The sequence below is a fragment of the Linepithema humile genome, chromosome 3 (assembly GCF_040581485.1).
Source record: "Linepithema humile isolate Giens D197 chromosome 3, Lhum_UNIL_v1.0, whole genome shotgun sequence".
NCBI classification, from domain to species: domain Eukaryota; kingdom Metazoa; phylum Arthropoda; class Insecta; order Hymenoptera; family Formicidae; genus Linepithema; species Linepithema humile.
In genome coordinates, this window is record NC_090130.1 from 9,484,282 (window position 1) to 9,502,796 (window position 18,515).

At 32.0% G+C, this 18,515-nt stretch overlaps 2 long non-coding RNA genes across 5 annotated transcripts in view; both read right to left on the minus strand.

Annotated features, from left to right (window-relative positions):
- Positions 1 to 12,745, minus strand: part of LOC105669946 (uncharacterized) — a 28,712-nt gene extending 15,967 nt beyond the window's left edge. The window contains exons 1-7 of one of the 4 annotated variants that reach the window (XR_010889235.1): positions 12,601 to 12,745; positions 11,223 to 12,413; positions 10,711 to 10,939; positions 8,683 to 9,850; positions 7,686 to 7,855; positions 6,293 to 7,475; positions 5,774 to 5,998 (exon numbers count right to left, since the gene is read on the minus strand). This is a non-coding gene — a long non-coding RNA (uncharacterized lncRNA). Of the gene's footprint in view, positions 1 to 5,773; positions 6,003 to 6,292; positions 7,476 to 7,685; positions 9,851 to 10,710; positions 10,940 to 11,222; positions 12,414 to 12,600 lie in introns of all 4 variants that reach the window. The other 3 variants (XR_010889234.1, XR_010889236.1, XR_010889237.1) reach the window with 3 other exon arrangements.
- A 1,539-nt stretch (positions 12,746 to 14,284) lies between these two features.
- Positions 14,285 to 17,676, minus strand: LOC105669350 (uncharacterized). Its single transcript, XR_001100247.2, has 4 exons — positions 17,514 to 17,676; positions 16,152 to 17,338; positions 15,614 to 15,842; positions 14,285 to 15,262 (listed from the first exon to the last, which is right to left on the minus strand). It is a non-coding gene; the product is annotated as an uncharacterized lncRNA (long non-coding RNA).
- Positions 17,677 to 18,515: the final 839 nt, after the last annotated feature.

The following is an 18,515-nucleotide window of genomic DNA, read 5'->3' on the forward strand; positions in this document are numbered from 1 at the left end:
CAATCAAGTTATGCAGAACACATGATAAAGACGTTTAATATGGAAAATTCAAAACCCATAAATACTCCTATATTAACAAATGATGATGGAGAAAAGGAAATGAACAAGGTTTTTCCATATCGAGAAAGCGTTGGAAGCATCTTATATTTAGCCAGTAAAACAAGACTCGACTTAGCTTACGCTGTAGGATATGCGAGCAGACACTTAGAAAAACCATCCACACAAGATGTAGCAAATGTAAAGAGAATATTCAGATATATAAATGCAACTAAGAATTTAGGTATTAGATACAATGTGAATAACAATAAAGATGAGGAAGAATTAATAGGTTATTCAGACTCTGATTATGCAGGAGACATAGAGACTCGGAAAAGTACGACCGGTTTTGTAATTATGTACTCAGGCGGTCCTATAAGTTGGTGCTCGAAGAAGCAGTCTATAATAGCGTTATCAAGTACCGAAGCGGAGTACATTGCGGCGACAGAATGTTGCAAGGAAATTTTGTATCTTAAATTTCTAATTGAGGAATTGACAGGTAAACCAATTAAAGCAACTTTGAATATTGACAATCAAAGTACCATTTGTTTAATTAAAAATAGTATAGGAAACAAAAGAAGTAAACATATTGATGTCAGATATAGATTTATAAACGAAAAAGTCGCTGATGGACTAATAGAGATAAAATATTGTTCCACTAATACGCAGCTTGCAGATATATTTACTAAAGCGCTAGGACAAATTAAGTTTGAGACTCACAAAAGTAAATTAGTAAACTAACAAGTAAGTTAGATTTAGATGTAAGATTTATATATGTTACAAATTAGTTGTAAGATTCATATACAATAATTTAACAATTAAGGGAAGGTGTGGAGAATAATTGTTTTATGTTTGGCGCCGGTGTCTGTAGAGTGCGTGCGCTACTGTTGCGTGACTAATGAAAATGCGCTTCTTCTGTTCAGTTAAGACTGTAATCAACAAGAATCCTTCCGTATTGTCTTTTCACAATAAACTTTATATTAACTACAGAGAATTGATATTGTGTTTCAAGAACCTCTGGCTATAGTAAACAAAAAGTAATATATAACATATATTTACTAAATTTCTGTTAATTGTCATGTAATTTTTTGTTGAGAAGCAACAATAGTGTTTAATTTAGGCGCGCTATAATAGCGGTGGCGCACGTAAGCTTTAGTAACTACTTTTATAGATGTGTGTTTTTTGTTTCCGGTCTTGTTAGTTCTAGTTGCTTTCGTCTTAGTCTAAGCGTTTTGTTTATAAGCAAGTGTTGTAATTCCTCTCATATATCTAGAACAAAACTGTATCGTTTCTTTTGGTTTAAATGGTCTCACCCGAGTGCACTGAGCACTAATTCATTCTTTTTGGTTTGTGATACTAATAATAAAGTATAAACACGCAGCTTGTGTTTTCATTATCTTTAACAGGTTATGGGCCCAGAACACGTGGCTAAAAAGGAAGGATAATGACGGACACACGGTTCAGTATTACGAAGCTGAATAACGCAAACTTCCAAGTATGGAAGTGTAAAGTAGAATTATTACTAATTAGGGAAGATCTGTGGCATACAATTAGTGGAGATAGACCACTGGAACTAGATGAGAGATGGCTAAAAGCAGACCGGCAGGCACGTGCTACAATCGGTTTATTGGTCGAAGATGATCAGTTGAGACACATCAAGAATACTACCAGTGCAAAAGAAGCATGGTTGGCGTTGCAGAATTATCACCAGAAGGCTTCGCTAACAAATCAGGTATTTCTGTTTAAAAGGATTTGTAGCATGAAACTCACCGAAAATGGTGATATGGAGAGTCATTTAAATACAATGCTCAATACTATAGATCAGCTTGCTGCATTAGGCGAAACATTGAAAGACAAAATGATCATAGCGTTGCTATTATGTAGTTTACCTGAATCATATAACACTCTAATAACAGCGTTGGAAACAAGATCAGAAAATGAATTGACTATAGAACTAGTCAAGGGCAAACTTTTAGATGAAGACAGAAGACGGAAAAATGCAAAGGATCATACAGACGAACATGACGACAAAGCACTTAAGGCACGACACATGAAATTCGCGAAAGCCACACAAAAGAAAGATACAAAAGATGTTGTATGTTATTTTTGTCAAAAACCAGGTCATTTAAAAAAGGATTGCAGAAGTTATAAGAAGTGGAAGGCTGGAAAAGAAAAAGAAAAAGCAAATAAAGTAATTGGCGAGGATAAGGATACACATATTTGTTTCAGCGTTAGTAAAGGAACACAAAAGAAACAAATGTGGTATATAGATTCAGGCGCTACCAGCCATATGACAAACAATAAGGAATTCTTTAAAACTCTAAACACATGTACAGATGAAAATATTTTGCTGGCAAATGGTAATAGCGCAAAGGTGCTTGGAATAGGTGACGGTTACCTCATCTGCAAAAATAATAAAGGTAAACGAAGCACGGTCCTAGTAAAAGGAGTACTGTATGTGCCTACACTTGAAGAAAGTATACTGTCTGTAAAGAAATTAACAGAGAAAGGTCTGGAAGTAAAATTTGCAGAAAATACGTGCAATATTACAAAGGATGCAACGATTATAGCTACAGCAGATCTAAACGATAACCTATATAGTCTAAGGTTCGACGACAAGGCCTTAATGGCGACAGAAAGACATAAAAAGGATTGCCAACATACATGGCATAGAAGGTTAGGTCACAGGGATCCAGAAGCAATAAAACAGATGGAAATGAGGAATTTAGTTACGGATTTTAAAGTAACAGACTGTGGCATCAGGAGCGTATGTGAAACATGCGTAAGAGGCAAGATGACAAGGCGGCCTTTTCCAAAAAGTTCATGTAGCAAAACAGAAGAACCCCTAGATTTAATTCACACTGATGTTTGCGGACCCATGCAAACGGCAACTCCTGGAAAGAAACGCTATGTACTTACTCTTATCGACGACTACAGCAAGTATACAACAATATTTCTTATGGAACACAAATTAGAAGTAATCGAGAAAATTCAAGACTACATAAGGAACATGAAAACTAAGTTTAATAAGGCACCTAAAGTTATTAGGTCTGATCGAGGCAAGGAATATGTAAACGCAAGTCTAAGGAATTATCTTCGAAAGGAAGGCATCGAAGTGCAATATACAGTAGGATATGCTCCAGAACAAAACGGCACTGCCGAGAGAAAGAATAGATACCTTATGGAAATGGCAAGGTGCATGTTAATAGACGCAAATTTACCGAACAAGTATTGGGGAGAAGCGATCTGCACCGCAAACTATTTACAAAATAGACTGTACACAAGTACTACAAACACTACACCATTTGAAAGGTGGTACGGGACAATACCATCCCTAGAACACATACATGTATTCGGTTCTAAGGTATATGCACATGTTCCCAAGGAACTAAGAAGAAAACTCGATGAAAAAGCAAAAGAATTTATATTTGTCGGTTACGCTAAAAATGCGAAAGGATATCGTTTGCTAGATAAAAATACGGATAAGGTCACAATAAGTAGAGATGTAAATTTCCTCGACGAAGGCAATGAGTCGGAAGAGATAGCTGTTCAAAAGGAGCAAGAAACAAAAGTACAGCATGAAGATAGTATATGGGAAGTCACAAAGGAAGAAAACAAAAATGAAGAAAGCGATCAAGAAAAGGATATAATTGCAATAAATAGAGACACTAATCTTGAAGATCAACAGGTACGGAGATCAGAAAGGTGCAATAAAGGCATACCACCGGGAAGATACTGCAATTTAGTAAGGAAAGAAGAAATGTTAGAGCCAAGTACATACGAGGAAGCAATACGTTCATCTAACAGTACTCAGTGGATAAGAGGAATGAAGGAGGAATACGATTCGCTTATAGGCGCAAATGCATGGACATTGATAAAAAGGCCCGTAAACATTAACATAGTAGGATGCAAATGGGTTTATAAGGCGAAGACTGATGCTCAGGGACAAGTGATAAGGCACAAGGCAAGACTTGTAGCACAGGGCTACAAGTAGGCTACTTGTAGCACACAAGAGTACGGAATAGATTATGTGGATGTATTTGCACCTGTGGCGAGACAAACGACATTCAAAACGTTATTGGCAATAGCAGGCAAGCAGAATCTGTCAATCCGACATTATGATGTAAAAAACGCTTTTCTAAATGAAGCCTTGGAGGAAACTATCTACATGATGCAGCCAAAAGGTTTCGAGGTAAAAGGCAAAGAGGACATGGTATGTAACTTGAATAAGAGCATTTACGGCTTAAAACAAGCTGCCAGAATTTGGAATAAAAGGTTAGATAATATTTTAACTGTAGAAGGATGTAAACAGAGTCAAGTAGATTTATGCTTGTATACTAAAAATACAAATAACGGTAAAATATATGTGATATTATATGTAGATGATATAATAGTATCAAGTAATGATGTATAGCATATATTTAGTTTATACAAAAAGCTATGTAACTATTTTGATTTAAAGGATCTCGGAGATATTAATTATTATTTAGGTATAAGTATTACAAAAGATAAAAAAGGCATCTATAGCATTAATCAAGCAAGTTATATAGAAAAGCTGTTAAGAATCCATGGAATGGAAGATGCTAAAGAATCAAAAGTTCCACTTGATGTAGGTTACAGAAAGACAAAAGATGATTCAGATAGAATTGATAATAAATTATATCAAAGTTTAATTGGAGCATTAATATATATTGCGACAAATACTAGAATGGATATAGCCGCAAGCGTTTCAATACTAAGTAGAAAGATGAACTGTCCGACAAAGTTAGATTTGTTAGAAGCAAAAAGGGTAGTTCGCTATTTAAAAGGCACTAAAGATTTAAAACTAGTTTTAGGTTCTACAAAAAAAGAAGAGAAAGATATTCTAGTCGGTTATTCAGACGCAGATTGGGCACAAGACGTAGAAAATAGAAAATCTAGCAGCGGTTATTTGTTTAGATTTAACGGAGCAACAATTAGTTGGGCGTGTAGAAAACAAACTTGTGTTGCACTGTCTTCCACAGAAGCAGAATATATCGCGCTTGCAGAGGCATGTCAAGAAGCGGTATGGTTGCGCAATCTGTTAGAAGATTTTGGTGAAAAGCAGGAACAGCCGACTATAATATTTGAAGATAACCAAAGCTGTATTAAGCTAGTACATAAGGATAAATATAATAAAAGAACAAAGCATATTAGTACAAAGTATAACTATGTAAAGAACTTAAGTGATACAAATGTTACAAAATATGAATACTGTCCAACAGAAATAATGACGGCTGATATGTTAACAAAACCGTTAAGCCAGATAAAAATTAAAGATTTGCGACAGCGTGGTGGCTTAAACGGATAAGTTATTGTTGAGGGGAAGTGTTGAGAAGCAACAATAGTGTTTAATTTAGGCGCGCTATAATAGCGGTGGCGCACGTAAGCTTTAGTAACAACTTTTATAGATGTGTGTTTTTTGTTTCCGGTCTTGTTAGTTTTAGTTGCTTTCGTCTTAGTCTAAGCGTTTTGTTTATAAGCAAGTGTTGTAATTCCTCTCATATATCTAGAACAAAACTGTATCGTTTCTTTTGGTTTAAATGGTCTCACCCGAGTGCACTGAGCACTAATTCATTCTTTTTGGTTTGTGATACTAATAATAAAGTATAAACACGCAGCTTGTGTTTTCATTATCTTTAACATTTTTACATCTGGTTTTGTAAATTTATGGATTTTATTATCCAGTATGGAACGCCGTGTTTAATTATAATACTACCTTATTATGACTGCATAATTGGCCATCAATCAGACTGTTATTTATAATTGTACATCTCCATAAGATTTCTGTTTTTTTTTCTATTTGTACGTTTCGTAAACATGCGGATTAGTTCTCTGCGAAAAGTTTGTCCCGTTGCGCAGTACAAAACAAAATTTATACTGTAATGTGCTACGTTCAATAAGTCGAATATTGCGATCATAACAAACACATTGACATATTTATCTATCTGGAAAAATTATTATTGTTATTTTTGTTGTATAGAATTATTATTAATAATAACGTGTCGTATTTTAACGCATCTTTTTTTACATCCCTTATTTTAAATATCTAATGTAAAAACATTATTATATGATGTCATTTATAATGTAAAAATTAAACGTTATAAATTATTTTATAAATTTAAATTTTAAGAGAAAAATTAATTAATATTTATTGTTACATACAAAATGCATTTTTAGAGTAAATAAACAATATATTATGGCCAGTATTATTTTAATATGAGTTATTGATACGTACGTAACTATGAATGTAAGCAATGAAATATGCAGGTAATTTCAATATTACAAATATGCTCGAAACGAGAATAAGCATTTTTGTGATCTTATGCTGAAGCATTTTATCCCTAGATATCTGAGTTCTCTCATTAGAAGAGTCGGACGCTGTAATCAAGGTTTTGCGAACATAATGTTGATAGAAAATATGGCATCCTATCAGAGTATTGCAGATTACTATCACGAGAGCAGGTAGAGTAAATATTAAAATAGAATCCATTATGTGCGTTTCCAGAATAATTCCATGTTGAAAGTCATGTTGTAGATATTTATATGCATCAAAGGTACTTATTTCTCTTCCTCTAAATATTTCATAGTGTATAGTTCCATAAAAAAAGTAAATATTTAAAATGCTGCGCAAAATTGCTAGTCCCATTAGTATGATCACTACGATTTTTGCTCGTTTGATAGTGCACCAAGATCTTGTAGAAGCGGATACTTTGTCACTATATATCTCTCGATGGTGAAGGCTACTATAAGCCACACACTCAAAAACTCGGAAAAGAAGTTCAGAAAGCCAACGAAGATATATAACCAGTACAAATAATTTTTTTTTAGATTTATATCCATTAAAAAGAGCCAGTCTATAAGTAATAACATTGAATAGGCGATGTCGCTTATTGCTAGCATGCCCAAGTAGATGTTGGACGAGGAAGAACGCATCTTTTTACGGAAGAGCACAATGGCGGACAAACAGTTTCCTAAAAGACCCGGAATAATTAAAATTGGCAGAATGTACTTTTTGATATTTAATAAGGTCTTGAAATTATCTACAATTACACGGTTTAGCTCAAAAAAAAGATAAAATTCATTTATGACATCAGTGATGGGAAAGTGTCTGCCTACAATATCTTCGTTACATAAATCTTTGAATTTTGTAATTCTACTTGTATTCACAAATGAATGATTCATCATGATCTTCTGACTACTGTCGATATACACGTAGATAAAATATTCAGTTAAGCTTCGCAAACTTTCGTCAAAATGTCTTTTGTTGTTACAAGCATGCAATAATAGTTCGTGTTTAGATATGCTGGAATAATCTTTGCCGAGATCATTTTCAGAAAACATCCTTGCGTATGGTTATGGATTGTTTGCAACAGTTGCTTATGAGATGAAAAGCGATATAATCAAGTTGCGTCACGTGTCTGAAAAGCGTTATAACGTTATTATTAATATGTTATTCTTTGAAATCAATGAATCTTGCATATAAATTTTATTTATCGATATATTTATTAAAATAACTTTTTTAATATTAAAAAGAATAAAATATACAAAATACACAAAATATGTACAGTTTTAAAATATATACGTTTTAAATATTTAAAGTAAAATGTCTTGCGCACTATCTCACTTACCAGAGAGTCGTTAAAAATTGTGAAGCCTACGAATACAGGGGTTACAAATTCTCAGCAATTCCCCGATTTCAATCGTTCAACTACTAGACACTAACGATTGCAAAAGACTGAATGTCGAAACGACTGACTTGGATGGTGATAATTTTTTCTTCCTGGAAGTTTGTGGCTTACTAAAATGATTAATATTTTGATTGTAAGGTTGCTCATATCCGTTGACATGTGAATTTCTACAGGAGCCTGTAGCTCTAATGAAGTATTTATAATGACGAGAGAGGTCCGTTTGTTTTCATTTTTGATTGCCAACAGCTTCGTTTGCCTACAATGTTTTGCCGACAGCTTCGATTGCCTATAATGCTTTTCCGACAGCTTCGATTGCCTACAAGTATCATTGCGCATATGTAAAAATTAAAAATACAAACGTACGTTTGCACACTTGACATTATTGCAAACATACACATTGCACACATGAAGTAAGGAAATCGTATTAATACTTTGCACACAGGATATTATTGTGCATATATAGATTGCATGACATATAACTTAATGATATAAACCTCGTCTCGCATCTGAAGCATTGGGTGATGTGAGTTGGTTCTCGCTTGGCGTGGAAAGTTGCAAACCCACGTGAAATCGTCTAATTATAAATTTTTCAGTATAATGTGTCCGTTGATTTCCTTATTTGACGTGTACAATAATACTATGTGTGCAATGTGTATGTGCGAAATAATGTCATGTGTGCAAACGTACGTTTGTATTTTTAATTTTTGCATATGCGCAATAATGCTTGTAGTTAATCGCTGTGTAGGCAATCGGGAATGTCGGCAAATAAAGCTGTCAGCAAAATATTGTAGGCAAACGAAGCCGTTGGTAATCGGGAATGTAGGCAGACTCCCCTTATAATAACATTAAAAAGCAGTAATAAATTACTGAAACACTAAATGTCGAAACGACTGACTAGGATGAAGATAATATTTCTTCCTGAATGTTTGTGGCTTACCAAAATGATTAACATTTTGACTATAATGTTGCTCATATCCGCTGACGTGTAAATTTCCGCGGGAATCTGCTGCTCTACTAAAGTATTTATAATGACAATAAAAAGCAGCAATAAATATCACTAAAATAATAAATAAAATTTGTTAAAAAGAAATTTTTTTATACAAATAATATAAAGGTATTACTCTTTTTCTTATTATAATAATATTGGCGAAAAAACAAGCTTATAGAGCCGGAGCCGGTTGGATTTGCTAAAAAATTTACTTTATTACAAAAATTACAACAGACGTTTCGGCCAAAGGGACGTGGCTATCTTCATTGTAACAAATTAATTTAAATAAAACAGTCGCTAGTGGAACAGCGTTGTTAAGAAAGTCAGAATGGACAACGTTCTCGAACAATAATTATGATTTTGGTAACGCATCCTGTTAATATGAAATGACAAACGAGTTAAAAGCGTTTTCTCCAAGCCCGAAATTACCCAAAAAAATTATATATAAATATTTTTGGTAACACGGAAAGTACATTTTGTTTTTTGTCGTGTCAAACTTGTGTGAAGCCAAGGATCATCTAACTTGCAATTAAAAAAAAATAATAAATAAGATTTTAATAGGTCAAAAGTTGTTAAAATTTAGATATAAAAAAAATTACAAAATAAATAATAAAACACTAATTAAAATAAAAATTATTCTTTTTTTTCTTTAGAAAATATTCTTGTAATGAATAAACGAGTTATTTACATAAGTTTGATGACAACAAATGGTCTTTGTATTACAATCTATGATGTCATAATTTTCCTATTTCAAATAATTAAATCAACATTTTTTTCTAAAATATATAGGTCCACATTCATTAATAGAATTGATAAAACTGTTGTTTTCTGTGTATGATGCGCTAAAACATTGTACATACTACCTACATGTACATATATGTAGGTAGTAAATTTTTCCAATTGTTGTTTTTGATTTATTTTTAACACTTTTAATACAATAATATGTTTAACTATCTTATTTAGCTATTTGTAGTTAATTATATTTTTATGAAGTTATAATGTATACCATATTATAATCTCTCGTGTATGTCAGAAGTGTTAGCTTCTCTTGAGAAACTTTCAGTTGTTCGTTGTTAACAAATACACTGTTTTGTTTGAAGTGCGATTAGACGTAAACCTGCAAGTTGTAACAAAATGCAAAGTATTCTCAAATTGTAAAAAAATTGGCTGATTTATGCTTTCATTCATTTAATTATAAAGGTCATATAACAAAAATTATAAAAGAATTTTTGATTAATGTAACATAATTATGCACACTATCAAAAAGTTCGGAAAATTTACATAACAAAAATGTAAAAATTACTTGACGAATAATGGAAATATACTAAGTAAATAATATAAAATTTGTGAAAATATGTAAATTTACAATATACTTATACATATTTAGTAAATTTTCGTTATTTATTATGTAATTTTAGCTGGCTGAAGTTTGGAACGTTCTTGAAGCAATTTTTTAAAAATGATTTATCGCTCTTCTTCTTTTACACAGAGGAAGTTTTGAGACCCACAAACAAAATACAAAAGAAACCGATCCGATACATGCGTCGGAAGACACACTTATACTCGGAAAACCTCTCCCAAAATCACATAAAAAATTCTCTTCGTGTCTTTTGACACATGTATCGGATCGGTCTCTTTTGAATGTCGTGTGAAGGTCTCGGCACTTCCTCTGTGTAAAAGGAGAAGAGCGACAAATCATTTTTAACTTGGTAAGAATTTTTAAAGTGATTTTGTGAAAGGTTTTTCGGGTATAAGAGTGTCTTCCGACGAATGTATTGGATCGGTATCTTTTGTATTTTGTTTGTGGGTCTCAAAACTTTTTCTGTGCAAAAAGAGAAGAGCGACAGATGATTTTTCAAAAATCGGTAAAGGAACGTTCCAAATTTCAACCAGCTGTAATTTTTACATCTAGTTTTGCAAATTTATCGATTTCTTTTTACAGTATACATAGAACACCGCGTTTAATTATGATATTACCTTATTATTACTGCATAACTGGATATCAATTATACTGTTATTTATAATTGTACATCTCTCTGATATTTCTGTTTCTTCTCATATTTGTACGTTTCGTAAACATGTGGATTAGTTCTCTGCGAAAAATTTGTCCTGTTGCGCAATAGAGAACAAAATTTATACTGTAATGTGCTGTGTCTAATAAGTCGAATATTGTTATCACAACAAACACATCGACATATTCACGGAACTGGAAAAATTATTATTGTTATTTTTATTATATATATAATTGTTAATAATAACGTGTTATATCTTAACGCTATTTTCTTACGCGGATATCTAATGTAAAAAAATATTATATAATGACATTCTTAATGTAAAAATTAAACATTATAATTTATTTTTAAAAGTTCAAATTTTTTGAGAGAAAAATTAATTAATATTTTTTTGTTATATACAGAATGCATTTTTAGAGTAAATAATGTACACATTATATGGTCGATATTATTTTAAATTGAATTATTGATACTTACGTAATTCCTAAAGTAATAAAAGTAATGTGCAGGTAATTTCAAGATTAGAAATATGCTCGAAACGAGAATAAGCATTTTTGTGATCTTATGCTGAAGCATTTTATCCTTAAAAATCTGAGTTCTCTCATTAGAGGAATCGGACGCTGTAACCAAGGTTTTGCGAACACGATTTTGCTGATAAATGTGATATCCGATCAGAAAATTGCAGATTATTATCACGAGAGCAGGTAGACTAAATATTATAATAGAATCCATAATCTTTTTTATTAGCTGAACTTTTTTTGGGTCCAATTGTAGAAGTTTGTATATATCATAGCTATTCATTTCTCTTCTTAATATTTCATAGTATATGGTTCCAAAATTATAAAAAATATTTAAAATGCCGTTCAAAATCGCTAGTCCCATCAGTATGATCACTACAATTTTTGCTCGTTTGACAGTGCACCAAAATCGACGTAGAAGCGGATACTTTGTCACTATATATCTCTCGATAGTAAAGGCTACTATAAGCCACACACTTAAGAACTCGGAGAAGGAGAACAGAAAGTCTACGAAGATATATAAATAATACAAATAAATTCTTTCTGGATTTATATAATCCAATAAAAAAAGCCAGTCAATAAGTAATATCATTGAATAGGCGATGTCGCATATTGCAAGCATGCCCAAGTAGATGTTGGACGAGGAAGAACGCATCTTTTTACGGAAGAGCACAATGGCGGACAAACAGTTCCCTAAAAGACCGAGAATAATAAAAATCGGCAGACTGTACTTTCTGAAATTTGAATGCGTCGTATAATGATCTGCAATTTCATGGCTTAGCCCGGAAACAAAATCAAATTTATTTATGACGTCAGTGATGGAAAAATGGCTGCCTACAATATCTTTGTTACATAAATCTTTGAATTTTGTAATTCTACTCGTATTCACAAGTGGATGCTGATTCATCATGGTTTTCTGACGTCTGTCGATATACACGTGGATAAAATATTCAGCGAAGCTACGTGAAATTTCGTCAACATCTCTTTCGTTGTTACAAACACGCAATCGTAGTTCGTGTTTAGATATGCTGGAATAATCTATGCCAAGATTATTTTCAGAAAACATCCTTGCGTATGGTTATGGATTGTTTGCAATATTTGCTTATCAGATGAAAATCAAAAAGCGATATAATCAAGATGCGTCTCGCGTCTGAAAAGCGTTACAACGTTATTATATATATTATTCATTGATATCTTTCATATAAATTTTATTTATCGATATATGTATTGAAATAATTGTTTTTAAATATTAAAAAAATGAAACATACAAAATATACAAAATATATACTGTATTTTAAACATTCAAAGTAAAATGTCTTGCGCACTATCTCACTTACCAGAGAATCGTTAAAAATTTTGAAGCCTACGAATACAGGGGTTACAAACTCTCAGCAATTCCCCGATTTTAATCGTTCAACTGCTAGACACTAACGATTGCAAAAGACTGAATGTCGAAACGACTGACTTGGATAGCAATAATTTTTTCTTCCTGGAAGTTTGTGGCTTACTAAAATGATTAATATTTTGATTGTAAGGTTGCTCATATCCGTTCACATGTGAATTTCTGCAGGAACCTATTTCTCTAATGAAATATTTATAATAACGAGGGAGCTCCGTTTGCCTTCATTCCCGATTGCCAACAGCTTCGTTTGTCTACAATGTTTTGTCGACAGCTTCGATTGCCGACATTCCCGATTGCCTACAAGTATTATTGCGCACATACAAACGTACGTTTATATTTTTAATTTTTGCATGTGCGCAATAATATTTGTAGGCAATCGGGAATGTCGGCAATCAAAGTTGTCGGCAAAACATTGTAGGCAAACGAAGCCATTGGTGATCGGGAATGTAGGCAAACGGGACTCGGGACCTATAATAACATTAAAAAGCAGTAATAAATTACCGAAACACTAAATGTCGAGACGACTGACTTGGTTGAAGATAATATTTCTTCCTGAAAGTTTGTGGCTTACCAAAATGATTAACATTTTGATTATAATGTTGCTCGTATCCATAAGAATTGTAAGTTTGCGCAGGAGTCTGTTGCTTTACTAAAAGTATTTATAATGACATTAAAAAGCAGCAATAAATGTTACTAAAATAATACATAAAATACATAAAAAACAGAATTTTTTATTTTTCTCGTGAAAAATATTACAGTAAACAGTTTTTTATTAGCATAATATTTATAATTACATGACAACTGTGGTTATTATATATTATGTATTGAATAACAAGAACATTAAAATATTATATTTTGTATAGTTTAATTAATATTATATATTTACTTTTATTGAGATTTATACATTTGAATGTAATATGGTACTATTATTTTAAGAAAATTTCAGTTCTAATATTTGTTTGAATAATGGAACAATACTGTTAGCGCATTCTAAATGAGTGGACGGAATTGCTCTTTTTTTTTTACTATTTGCAACGCTAAATACGAAATTCAATTCAATTTATGTTAATAATTGTAAGTATATAGGTCGAAAGCCCTTACAATATAAATAAAAAGGGAGGGTCTCAATTGCCTACATTCTCATTTGCCAACAGCTTCATTTGCCCACAACATTTTGCCGACATTCCCGATTGCCTACAAGCGTTATTGCGCACATTTAAAAACTAAAAATACAAACGTACGTTTGCACACAAGACTAATGTCTTGCACACATACACATTGCACACATGACATTATTGCGCACATACACATTGCACACATAATATTATTGCGCATATTCTTTCCATGCAAAACGAGGTTCAACATGGGTTTACAACTTTGTTTGTGAACCTTGGTTAACCTTGTTAGGTTTACCTTGTTAGGTATAACCTGAGTAGGATTTGTTATTTTTTTACGCGGGGGAGAGGTTTCGCCCCGTAGGGGCGAAGTCCTCCGCCGCCTACGAGTAAAATTTCAAACAAAGCGAGGTTCAACGTGGGTTTATGAGTTTCTATACAAAGCGCAATAATGTCATGTGCGCAATGTGTATGTGTACAATAATGTCTTGTGTGCAAACGTACGTTTGTATTTTTAATTTTTAAATGTACGTAATAATATTATGTGTGCAATGTGTATATGCGCAATAATGTCTTGTGTGCAAACGTGCGTTTGTATTTTTAATTTTTAAATGTACGTAATAATATTATGTGTGCAATGTGTATGTGCGCAATAATGTCATGTGTGCAATGTGTATGTGCGCAATAATGTCATGTGTGCAATGTGTATGTGTGCAATAATGTCATGTGTGCAATGTGTATGTGTGCAATAATGTCTTGTGTGCAAACGTACGTTTGTATTTTTAATTTTTAAATGTGCGCAATAATGCTTGTAGGCAATCGCTCTGTAGGCAATCGGGAATGTCGGCAATTGAAGCTGTCGGCAAAATGTTGTAGGCAAACGAAGCTGTTGGCAAATGGGAATGTAAGCAGTTGAGACCCTCCCACATATATATTAATATACTGGCTGCTACGAATTTGTGATATAATAACATATAAATAAAACATAACACATTTTTAGAACGTTCTTTTTCTTCTTTGGAAAATATTCTTGTAATGAAAGATGTGTCCATTACATTGATGATAACAAATTGACATTGAATTACAATCTACCATGTGACAATTCACCTATTTCAAATAGTTAATTGCACACTTCTCCTAAGTTATATAAGTTTACTTTGAGTATAGAAATAATATACATAAAATTTTTGACTTCTTTATGGTGCGCTTAAATATTGTACATACTACTTACATATATGTGCATCATAGAATTTTTGATCGTTATTTTTAATTTACTTTTAATACAATATACTTTTAATACAATAATAAGTTTAGCTATTTTATTTAGCTATTTGCAATTAATTATATTGTTATAAAGTTAAATGTATATTATAATCTCTCGTGTATGTCAGGAGTGTTAGCTTCTCTTGAGAAACTTTCAGTTGTTCGTTGTTAACAAATACACTGTTTTGTTTGAAGTGCGATTAGACGTAAATCTGCAAGCTGTAACAAAATGCAAAGTATTATCAAATTGCGAAAAAGTGACTGATTTATGCTTTCATTCATTTAATTATAAAAGTTATATAACGTAGATAGTAAAAGAATTTTTGATTAATGTAATATAAGTATACACACTGTCAAAAAATTCGCTAAATTTTCACAGAGCAGATGTAAATATTACATAACAAATAATAAGAAAAAAATACTAACCAAATAGTATAAAATTTATGAAATTATGTAAATTTGCAATGTACATTTAGTAAATTTATTTATCATGTAATTCTTACATCCAGTTTTGTAAATTTATCGATTTTTTTTTACAGTATAGAACGCCGCCTTTAATTATGGTATTACCTCATTATGACTGCATAATTGAGCATCAATCATATTGTTACTTCTAATTGTACATCCCTATAATATTTCTGTTCTTTCTTACATTTGTACGTTTCGTAAACATGCGTATTAGTTCTCTGCGAAAAGTTTGTCCAGTTGCGCAGTAAAGGACAAAATTTATACTGAAATGTGCATTGTCTAATAAATTGAATATTATTATCACAACAGACATATTGCCATATTTAGCCATCTGGAAAAATTATTATTGTTATTTTTTATGTATATAACTATTCATAATGACGTGTCGTATTTTACGGCATTCATTTTTTTTACGTAGATACCTAATATAAAAAATTATTGTACAATTTTATTCATAATGTAGAAATTAAACAGTATAAATTATTTTGAAAAATTTAAATTTTAAGAGAAAAATTAATTAATATTTTTTGTCATATTTAATACATGCATTACATACATTACATGTACAGAATGCATTTATGGAGTAATTAAACTATATATTATGGTCGATATTATTTTAATATGAATTAATAATACGTACGTAACTAGAATGGTGGAGAGTATAATATATAGGTAATTTCAAAATTAGAAATATGGTCGAAACGAGAATAAGCATTTTTGTGATCCTATGCAGAAGCATTTTATCATTAGAAATCTGAATTCTCTCATTAGTAGAATCGGAAGCTGTAATCAAGGTTTTGCGAACACGATTTTGCTGGTAAATGTGGTATCCTATCAGAGTATTGCAGATTACTATCACACGACAGCAGGTAAGATAAATATTATAATAGAATCTATAATGTGCCTTGTGTTTCTAAATCCATACTGTTTGTCAAATTTTATATATTTGTACACATCATAGATATTGCCGTTTCTTTTAAACATTTCATAGCGCATGGTCCTATACATATAAAAAATATGTAGAATGCTGCGTAAAATAGCTAGTCCCATCAGCGTGATTGCTACGATTTTTGCTCGTTTGACAGTGCACCAGGATCGACGTAGAAGCGGATACTTTGTCACTATAAATCTCTCGATGGTAAAGGCTACTATAAGCCACACACTCAAAAACTCGGAAAAGAAGAACAGAAAGTCTTTGAAGAAAATTAAGTAATACAAATAATTTGTTATTAGTTTTATATCCATTATTTGGAGCCAATTAATGAGTGATAACATCAAATAGACGATGTCGCTCATTGCTAGCACGCCCAAGTAGATGTTGGACGAGAAAGAACGCATCTTTTTACGGAAAAGTACAATAGCAGACAAACAGTTTCCTAAAAGACCGAGAATAATAAAAATCGGCAAACAGTACTTTCTGATATTTGAATTAGCGTTCGAACTATTTACAATCGCATGGTACAGCTCAAAAACAAAATAAAATTTATTTATGACATGAGTGATGGGAAAATTTTTGCCCATAATATCTTCGTTACATAAATCTTTGAATTTTTCAATACTACTTGTATTCACAAATGAATGATTCATGGTCTTCTGAGTACTGTCGATATGCACATAAATAAAATATTCAGTTAGGTTTCGCAAATTTTCGTCAAGATGTCTTTTGTTGTTACAAGCATGCAATAGTAGTTCGTGTTTAGATATGCTGGAATAATCTTTGCCGAAATTATTTTCAAAAACCATCCTTGCATATGATTATGGATTGTTTGCAACAGTTGCTTATGAGATGAAGAGCAAAAAGCGATATAATCAAATTGCGTCACGTGTCTGAAAAACGTTTTAACGTTATTATATATATTATTCATTGATACCTTGCATATGAATTTTATTTATCGGTATATTTATTCAAATTATTTTTTTTTATTAAAAAAAAATAAAATATACGAAATATACAGCATTTTAAACATTTAAAATAAAATGTGTCACGCACTATCTCACTTACCTGAGTGTCGTTAAAAATTCTGAAGTCTACGATTACGGGGGTTGCAAACTCTCAATAATTCTCCAATTTTAATCGTTCAACTGCAAAACACTAACGATTGCAAAAGACTGAATGTCGAGACGACTGATATGGATGATAATATATCTTCCTGGAAGTTTGTGGTTTTTTAAAATGATTAATATTTTGATTGCAAGGTTGCTCATATCCGTTGACATGTAAATTTCTGCAGGAGCCAGTTGCTCTTGTGTAGTATTTACAATAACATGACTAACTTGGAGGGCGATATTTATTTTTTTCTGGAAATTTGTGCTCTACCAAAATTATTAACATTTTGACTATAATGCTGCCCATATCCGTCGAGAGATGAATTTTCGCAGAAACTTGTCGCTTTACGAAAGTATTAATAATACCATTAAAAGAAGCAGTAAATATTATTTAAATAATACATGAAATTTATTAAAAACATTATTTTTTATTATTTTTATGTAAGATATTATATTAAATATAGTTTTTATTAGCGTAATATTTATATGTTAGCTTCTCTTGAAAAACTTCCAAATCTGCGTTGTTGACAAATACATCGTTTGGCTCAAAATGCGATTGGACGTAAATTTGCAAGCTGTAACAAAATTCAAAGTATTCAAATTGACAAAAAATTGATTCTTTTTTTTACTTTATTCTGTTGTTGGTCCAGAGAACCGCAATCAATTTTTAATTAATAAAATAGTATAAGAATATATATTGTATAATATCATATAAAAACGCTGATGATTTAGTGCATTTCCGACTCGTGCGAGACACCGGAGAATCACGCAGTGTAAATCGAAACCTAATTCGTTCCTAACGCAAGAACGCTAACAAACTACCAAGAATCCATCAGCACGTTCAATTGAAAGACCTTTAAAACTGCAATTAATTGCAGTTTCGCGATTATAAAGTCGCCGTCACGAGATCACGACGGCGGGTCGAAAATTAACAACCAAACGGGATGGACGTATGTCC